This window comes from Cyprinodon variegatus, unplaced genomic scaffold (genome assembly GCF_000732505.1).
Source record: "Cyprinodon variegatus isolate N-32 unplaced genomic scaffold, C_variegatus-1.0 Scaffold419, whole genome shotgun sequence".
In the NCBI taxonomy this organism is placed as follows: domain Eukaryota; kingdom Metazoa; phylum Chordata; class Actinopteri; order Cyprinodontiformes; family Cyprinodontidae; genus Cyprinodon; species Cyprinodon variegatus.
The window spans coordinates 597,779-607,413 of NW_015150872.1; the positions used below are offsets into that span (position 1 = coordinate 597,779).

The following is a 9,635-nucleotide window of genomic DNA, read 5'->3' on the forward strand; positions in this document are numbered from 1 at the left end:
GTGATTTTCTGGATTTTTTTTCTCATTTTGTCTCTCATAGTTGAGGTATATCTATGATGAAAATTACCGGCCTCTCATCTTTTTGAGTGGGAGAACTTGCACTATTGGTGGCTGACTAAATACTTTTTTGCCCCACTGTATATATATGTATATATATATATATATATATAGTATGTCAGTTTCCCAGTTTTCTGCACAAACCATAACCATATATCATATATATATTTATACATACATAGAGAATTTAAGTGGATATAATTGAGATGCACCTGGTCATCTTTAGTAGAATCTCCCCTGCCACATACTTTCAAGTTTCCCTGCTAGGCGCCCTTCAAATCCTTATGATTATCTTTTATTGGCCGTGATTTGGTGATCACCAGGACCACACACAGTCAGCTCTGCATTATAAATCTGCTGAAAATAGATAATTGAACCCGCTACGCTTGAATCATCCATTCATCTATCAGTATTGCTCTGTGCTTCTGCCTCCTTTGCGCGCATGTGAGAAGGTGTCTGTGTCTCTGTGTGAGAGAGAGTTTGTTTGTGTGGATGAAGAGAGAGAGAGAGAGGGAGGCTGAGAGAAGGAGACGGAGGGACTTAGTTGAAATGCGCAGCGCATTCTTGCATGGAGGGCGAAGCGATCAGCGGGGCAGATGCATCCTTCGAAATAGACACCGAGACAGTATTTGCTTCTTTTAAGATCTGCGCTGAAAGAAACTCTACCTCAGTCTGCGAACATAAATATTTTATTTTATTTCCCATTGTTTTTATTAAGTTGTGTCGCCAGGAAGCTCTGAGGAATCCTATTCAGTCACAGCCCAGGGAGGGTGGATTCGTCTCCAGCGCGCAGCAGTTCCATTAGAAACATGTGGAGAAAATGGTAAGATATTTTCGAAAATGATGAATTAGAAGTGCATCGTATAGAGCTGAGTACTGCAGCTCTGCTTGATAGGAGATGGTGCATGTCAGGGATGGATGGGAATGAATCTACTGGGATATTGCGCCATGTGTCAGGCGGGTTTCCACAGAGAGCGCAGTTTGCGCGTTGATCCTCTACAGGGTGTCACCGGAGATAATTATGGAGACGGATAAAGCAGATACAGCCGATAACCTCTGGATTAAGATGTTTTCTTTTTTATTTTGCACCCTCTCTGCATCATTTGAAAAATGCCTGGGAAAACCACAGACCTCGTCCTGTGCAGCGTTATTACAGGTGCATATGAAACATCCCTTCAGGAATTCACCCATTAAACGTGCATTTACAATTTTGCTGATTGAACGTAGTTTTTATAACATAAACCTTTGCATGTATGCTCTGTTTTACCTTGCCGTGCATCCTGCTTTCATTTCACCCCAATTCCAGGGCTTTCTGTATTTTTATTAATAATATGGGTGGTTATATTCTCCCTCTGCAGCTTCCCAGTGTCTGCTTTCTTTCATCACCTCAACGCCTCTGACTGTTCAGTTAAAAAGAGAAAGAGTGTGGGTGTACTACAGTTTGTTGGTAATATCCAGCATCCGTCTGGTTTGATTACATAGTTAAAAAAACGAAACATTGCTGAGCTATTTGTTTGCTTTGAGTGCTCAGCTGCAGCCTTATTCATAAAGAGTGATGAATGAGCCTCGGATCCACCCTGCATCCTTGTGCCAAACAGGTGCTACAAGTTTACTTATGTCCGAAATATAAATCCAAAACTCAAGAAACAGCAGGGAATAATCTGTGAGAAATGTTGAGTAGATGACTTGTTTATACTGAAAGACAACACAGTGTTTGCATTTCCTCTGTGTTTAAATATACTGTTCCCATCTGGTTCCGAAACCACAAAATGTTGTTTAGAATTGCTGAAAAGAAGGACAGGCAAATACATCCAAATGCACAATTTGGACACTGATGATAAAAACCTTTGGAGACTAGAAGGACACAGCTGTGATGGAAAAGATTTCTTTTTCTCCCTCGTAGATCTCACTGTTGCTGACATTTAAATGATCCAATTAGCTTTGTGCTGGCTGTTCTGCACAGCAGAAGAGAGACAAAAAAAAAGGGAGTTGAGGACAGAAGGGGCGTAGGGCCCAGGCTTATGGCCCGATCAGTGTGTGCAAAAACGTCAAATCAAAATGTGGATGCTGATGCAAAGAGCTGCAAGACCTAAAGCATAAGCGTTTTAAGGGTACTGCTGTATGTTGCTTAACAGAATAACCTAAATGTTGCAAGACCAATAACATATGAAAAAAAAACACAAATAGGGAATTTTTTAATGTTCTTTGTTGACAATTTCCCAGAAACTGAATACACTAAAGTGAATTCAAAAACACAGAAATCGCATATTCTAAAGTTTACGTTGTACATGCATGCAACTTGAATGCTTGCTGCTGCAAATAAAGTTGTTGTTATTTAGAAGGAGAGTTACTTAAACCTGATCCATTCCACTGTTGTTTGTATGGTTTGGACAGTTGTTTCACAGAGAGGTGAAGCTTATCCCAAACCTCAAGTCTGCTGCACTCCGACACTTTTTCTTTTCCTAGGATTCCCCCAAATTTAGCTTCACCCACCTCTCTTTAAATTCTAACCATTGTCCCTGTCCCGGCCAAAGAAAATCATCACCACAGCACAATGCTGAGTGATGTCTTATGTTATTGTTTGCCTCATACAGTGTTATGCAATTGGACCAGGAAGCTAGAGAGAGAGAATCTCTTAAGTGTTTTCCAGTTTGCTGTACTTGGCTTGTGGAAAACTGCAAGAAGGATGACTTTCGTTTAACAATTCCTTTTCATTTCCCTTCTTCTATAAAGCTCAGAACTTCTGCCTGAACTATTTTTTGCGTTCGTTTTTTTTATGATGGAGAAGCTGAGGTGATACAGTTTAGACGTTTAGAATTAGGTTCTGTTAACCCTAATAGGTGACTTTTAAAAGCAATTCACTGTTGTTAGTTTTTTTTAGAAGTCTTAAATGAAACCATTTGTATTGCAATCTTGTGGGATTTTATTTATGAAAACTACATTTAAAACAATGGATCATTTGCCCCCAGTTAAGAATAATGCATCCCATTTGGTTTATTACCCAAAATGAATGGATTTTGGTTTGTGGCTTAAATGTGGCAAAGTATGACAAAGTTTAAAATGTATGAAAATGTTGCTCTAATTTCAGGACAGCGTGAAGTGGCTTACCAAATAAAGCAAGTACTTTGCCATGATATTTCTGAAACATCTAGCTGCAGTCAGTTAGCCTGTGAGATATGAACATCAGTGGCCTTTTTCATGTTATTTCATGCTTGCCCATTTTCATTATCAAACATCATTACCAGTTTGGCTTACACAGCGAGAGACCCTCTGTTATTTGTTATATCTGGTCTTCAAGTGTTAAGTGCAGATGTGTGTATTTATTGTTCTGTTGAAAATTTTATCTTGATGATAACTAATTTGACAGAACTGTTAAAAAGCCTTAGCATTTTTTTCATTGTTTAAAATTAAGTGTAGCTGGTGAAGCAAAGATAGAGGAGAAACCGGTATTTTGCAGATGAATGCCCGAAAAAATCCAATGAAAGGTTTTAAGGAAAGTAGCTCCTATAACCCTGAAAGTCTCTGTGGAGAACTACAACATCTAACATGTTCTGCACCCTTGAACCTGAGACTCTCTGCCTCGAGCGTTTTGGTGCATCCATGCAAAAGACAAGCCTGTCTTACTGCTCCGTGTGTCATGCGGAAAATTAGAGGTCTCTAAGTATGAATAAACAAATTTAGGTAATTAGCTATGAGCTATGTTGGCAATTGAAATGCAGATTTTTTGTTTTTTACTAATAACTTGCATTATTGTTTAAATGTGTGTTTTTGTCTCTTATACTTAAATCTGTAACAGGGTAAAGACAATAACTAAAAAAAATGTTTTCCTCCAAACCCATGATGTCCTATAAAAACATTGTTTGTGGCCAGATACAGCCAAATAAAGATGTTAAGAAGTAAAGCTTGTTTGAACCATTTTCTGAGTGCAGAGCTGCATGGTTTATCAAATTACAATCCTCACAGCAATATCAGTGTCTGCCAGATTGCAGCCACAAAGGACTACTTAGATGCAATATTCAGTGTGGCATTATTTTTAAATTTAAGGCATTCATGCATAGAATATAAGTAGCTGGATGGCATCTATTTGCCCTTAATGCCTGTGCCTGATGTCCATGTTTAATTGATGAAAGAATGACAGAGGTTGGTGAAGACTGTAATAGAAAACAAGGTCTCGATGCTGAGTGTTATCTGTTCATAAAAACATTGAAACATTGCAAGTATATAGATCCACACCAGGGTAAAGACAGCAACAACAAAAAATTAAAGAAAAAAAAAAAGGCTTTTTGGTAAAGGCAAATGTGCAACTTAACATAAAATGAAATACTTGACTGTTGCTTGCTGTCAAAAATTGCTTAATAGGACTAAAGTGTGCAGTTGAGTAAGGTATTATTTATGGAATATTTATTTATTCAGTATTTTGATTACAGCATTTAAATCCTCCAGCTCTGACGTTGCCCCTAGCAACATAGTCAATCACATCTCTTGCACCAAGTATTTACTTACTGAATGTTTGATTTATTAAAGAAACATTATTTTGGTTCTTATAATTTTATACCATTGTTATTTTGACCTGAGATTGAACTCAGCTGCTGTTTATAAGAAGATGTTTTTTTTTTTTTTTTTTAGTACAAGATTTTCTGGGCAATGGAAATAATACTAATTCTAGTCTTTTACAAGTTTAAACCTAATCTTTACCAAATGACTTCAAATCAAATGTTACTACTTGAAACAAACTATAAAACTTTGCCTTCATTCTTGTCAAAGTGTTCAATAGCAACACAACAAAAGCATCCTTTTTTTCTCATTTCCTGACCAATTACTCCAAGTAGTAAAATAGTAGTAGAGTGATAATGATATCTGTGGAAAGAATTGTAGAGAAGTAATGAATAGTTCTCATGCTTTTGCATCATATATTTTGTTTGTTTTAAACTGTAGCAGTCAAAATCTGGGACACTGTGTCATTTTATGGGTCAAGAGATAAAAAGTCTTTGCAGCCCAAAGAAAGAGGACACTTGGTCATTCACTCTGAGGATGTTCTGAATTGAACACAGCAATACTCACTTAAAATTACACTTACTGTATATCACAGGACCATGCAATAAATTGAAAGGTGCAAAGTGATTGAAAAGAGGCCATAGAGAAACAAATGCACAACCCAGGCAGATGTTGTTTGGAAGTGGACTTTACCCAAACCAGTAGTAGTTACCTTTTCATATAACAGCAGCATGTTTTTTTATTTAATCCCAGTTAAGTCACACAATTAAGTAAATATTGCACCCGTTCTTCATCTTTAGACTGTGTGTGGGTGTTTGTTCAAGTTTAACTCACCCCAAAACACCTTTTTTTTTTTTTTTTTTTTTTTTTTTTTTTTTGCAGTATAAACCAGGTCTACAGGGTGCTATTTTAATGTCCTTGAGCATTTATCTACATGTTAATGCTTTTTTTAGTTCTACAATGTTTGTCTAAAATATGTGTTAGTGCTGCCCTAAGTGGTTGAAATTTGACCTTGAATTTTCCTATTAGTTCAAACTATACATGGTGGTATATGCTTATATTACAGGTACAGACATCATGTCCCATTTGTTACCATAGCCCCATGTTTGGGTATAAATACAACTCACCCATACATTTATCTTAGTATTAATTTCAGTTTATTTATATAGAGCCACTTCACAACACATATCTGAAATATAGATGACATGTGCTGCGCAAAACTAGAGTTATTGTGGTAAAATTACCCATTACTGCTTGGTTTTAGGAATATTGTGACACCAGATATCCATTTGCACTACTTTTCTGCAGCGAAGACGATAATTGCTGCCTGGAAAGGAGTCGTAAAACTGAAAGGATTAAACTACAGCGGGACTGATACGACCGAATAGAGTCTGTCATGATCGTAAAATTTTTTGGCAAGTTGCCTCGAACAAGAAACATTTGAGTTTGCTGAAGAAATATATCAGAGGGCCTGATATCTTACAAAGGAGGACCTTGAGGGTAGACACTATATCTATGTTTTACTAGATCTAATGTGAAAAGCAAGAAGAAGTTGTCACCAGACGAAAAGTAACATTATGCTGGTGAAGATTCTCAGTCATTCAACTCATTTGTTTCCAAGTTTAAAGATGTTTCGCTTCCCATCCAGGAAGATTTTTTTAATTCAAAATGTCAGAAATAGTATTGAGTTCAAGGCTTTATTAGTGTGGACCAAAAACAAAGCCTTGTTTCCGCTTACAAAACATGCAGATTAATGAACTCTATCGCTGTATTGTAGGTTTTTGAAAGCTGAGGGCGTGAACTCAAGTTTCAGCTTTCAAAAACCTACAATGCAGCGATAGAGTTGATGCCTTACAACAAGTCCACAACAACGAGTGGATCAACAAGGCTTTGATTTTGTTCCACTCTATAAAGCCAAAAAAAAAAAACACACAAAAAACATGTTTCAACTTAAGCGCTATTTTTCAGCTGTCATGTAAATAAATAGCAGAATAAAGTAACTTATTTAGTGTAGCTATCACCCCCAAAAAGGTGTTTATCCATATTTACTCATTTAATAAAATGTGTTTAATTACTGGTCTGCTGTGGTGGGACACTGCCTGTTTAATGGATGCCTGCTTTCTTGTCTCTCAGGATTCTGTGATATTATTTTAATGTGTCCTTTTTTATTTTTGCTTCAAAGTGTCTTCTTCTCAGACTCATACTCTCTCAATCCCCAACTGAATTGTGGGAAAGATGTAACCTAATGGGAACAAGAAACCAGGCCAGTTTTCATTTTCCTCCCATGTCCACCCCTCTCTGTTCACAAATTAACGAGCACCAAGTCATGTCTGGGTGTATTAATTCCTTCTATAATCCATTTTGCTAAATTTAGAGGCAGGGACTTGAGTGACTTGCAGAAATATTCATAGGGAATTAGATAGTCTGAAGCTGGATTAACACATTAGATTATGAATCTTGAAGCAGAGAGTATATTTAATTGTCTCAATGACAGATAAAGGGAGGAATTTTAGAGGATGAATTCGGGATGGCTTTTAAATCCCGACAAACATGTGTCCTGAAGGGCAAAACTGCTGCTATTTAAATCGAAAGTGGGTTATCCTGCCTTTCCTTTCCATCTTCCTTTTCTTTCCAGCACTCTGCCTCATCTCAGAGTTTTCAAAGTGTTTCTACCAACAGCTCTGCAGCAGTACAGGTGATTGATCATCACCATGTTTCCTGTTTATTCCAGAGGGAAATAACGCCTTCGCTGAGAGTATTCATCTCAGCGAAGACAGACACCCACTCACATTCTCAAACTTATTTTCTCCTCTTTGGTTTTGTTTTCGTCTCACACTAGTGGAGCCCAGTGTGAAATATGTGTCTGTAATTAATCCGGAGGATGGACATGTCTGTTTGCGTGTTGTTTGAAGCAGGTAATTTTTTTTTACAAAGAGTTTTAAACATTGCACACACTCGAGCTGAGTGAGCTGAACATGAAAGCTTCTGAGACTCATTAAACTGCTGATTACAGCTCGGAAAGAACGGTCGTGAGCAGCTGCTGAACTCACAGTCACGGACGAAAAACACACCCACACATTCTGATTTCCATTTTTAACCAACGTTAAACATTATGTGTGTTTTGCTGAGCTGCTTACACAGCTGCTTCTAGCCTTCTTAAGTCTCAGTGAAACATTCAGTTTGGCCTTGGGCGCTAATATGGTCATGGTATCTTTTAGCATATACAGGAACAAGAAGTAGGACTATAACTTTATAAAACCCCTCTATAAACTCTGACAAGTAACCTTTTTATTTCATGGCAAGATAAAATTAATAGAAACTCACAATGGGAACTAGAAGAAAGCAAATATATGGATTTCAGAATTATCCCAAATAGGAGCGGAAAAAGTGCCTAAAACCTCTTTAATTAAAAACCAGCTTGTATGTTTGAGCTTGTTTATGTGCTAGAAAGGTTTGCGTTCTGCCCCCTCTCAGGGCTGTTGAAGCCTTTCACAGGTTTTTAGGATTACCACGTATGTAGCTCAATTTATCCACAAATCAACATCAGGTCTTACCTGGTTCTTGGTCCTTGCTGAAGAAAAGGATTCCCTTAGGATGATGCTACCACCACCATAATTTACCATAACCAATGGTGTGTTTAGGGTGAAGTCCACCATTTTTTTTTTCTTTATTTTTTCACCACAGATATAATTTAATGTTTTGGCCTGTTTAATTTTTTTCATTTTCAGTTTCAAACCCAAACATTTGCTATTTCATGATAGCCTAGTAAACTAGCCCCACCCACCAGCGGCCAAAATTATTTTTGCCTGCGAGTGGTCTAGCCTCGATCAATGCCCCAAGCCCTAGAACTGGCGGGCCAATCACAACGCAGAGATGTGTTTTGAATTTCCAGATGCAAAGCGGGCAGGGTTTTGAGGGCATGACGACAAAGGAAGATGGCAACAATTATTGAACAGTTCTCGTTTGACTCAGCTTTGGAATCAGTTTTGGAAGGATTAGACTTGTGGTTTTCGTTGAAACGTGAGCAGGAAGAGGCTCTACGCTCATTAATTTTTAAGGACGTATTTTTACTGACAGGCTGTTTGTTTACACTCCCCCACCAGCTTTCTGTCGCTCTTACTACATTACAGTCAGTTGCATTCATTGGTCAGAGCATTGGCCAATAGGCACAGACATGGTTTGGAAGACAACGGGTTGTTCTCGTCATGCATCTCTCCGATCATGGACGAAATTTTGATTTTCAATGTGTTTGACAGCCAATCACACAAGAAAAGACAGTGGGCCAGTCAGGAGCTTGTGGGCAGTCTAAACTCAGAGAAGCGGAATTCAGTTTGAGCTGCGGTTTTCCGCTTGGTCCTAGTGCCTGGCGAATGTCTGTGTACAATAGTGCAACATTGTTTTTGGACAATAAAACTTGCAGAGGAGGAAAACACACGTTTGAAGAAGTGCAGGGAACATGTCCCCCCCCCCCCCCCCAAAAAAAAAAAGAAAAAAAGAAAATTACATTCATGCTGATAGTTATACTTTTTGCAAATTTTAACCATGATTTTTGGGGAGGATAATTTATCATCATCATAATAAACCATGGTCACAGTCTCCTAGGTTAGGTCTAGATGTATTCAGCTCCTCCAGAGTTAACATGGGCCTCTGCTGCTTTATCTTCTTACCTGGCCTGACATCCACGTCATGGTAGACTGGAAGCAGAGCCCTTCGGTCACATTTCCACCTTAATTTAACAGTTGGATGCCCAAAGCATAGAATCCTATTTGGAACTTAAAATTAAAAATTTAAAAACCAAAACCTGTGTTAAACGCAGACACAGCTTTATCACTGAACTGTTTTTTGTTTTCCTTGTTCTTTATCATCTTAATGTTCTCTAACAAACCTTTAAACACTTAAGAGAACAACTTTATTTGGACTCACACAAAAGTGTTACACTATCATTTTGAAGACTAATCAAATGTTAGCCATGTTTATAAGTACTGTATGAAGTTAAACTACCGTATTTTCACGACTATAAGGCGCACTTAAATTATAGGCCATTTCTGTATTTAACACACACATAAGGCGCACCGGACTATAGG

The 9,635-nt window shown here is 37.9% G+C and overlaps 1 protein-coding gene across 3 annotated transcripts in view; it reads left to right on the forward strand.

The window, feature by feature from the left end:
• The window catches only part of LOC107093326 (pituitary adenylate cyclase-activating polypeptide type I receptor-like), a 44,907-nt gene that overhangs the window by 13,669 nt on the left and 21,603 nt on the right, over window positions 1-9,635 (forward strand). The window contains exon 1 of one of the 3 annotated variants that reach the window (XM_015388320.1): window positions 600-880. The exons of the other annotated variants lie outside the window; for them this stretch is intronic. The gene's annotated coding sequence lies outside the window, so the exon portion shown is untranslated. Of the gene's footprint in view, window positions 1-599; window positions 881-9,635 lie in introns of those variants that run through there. 3 annotated transcript variants of the gene reach the window in all.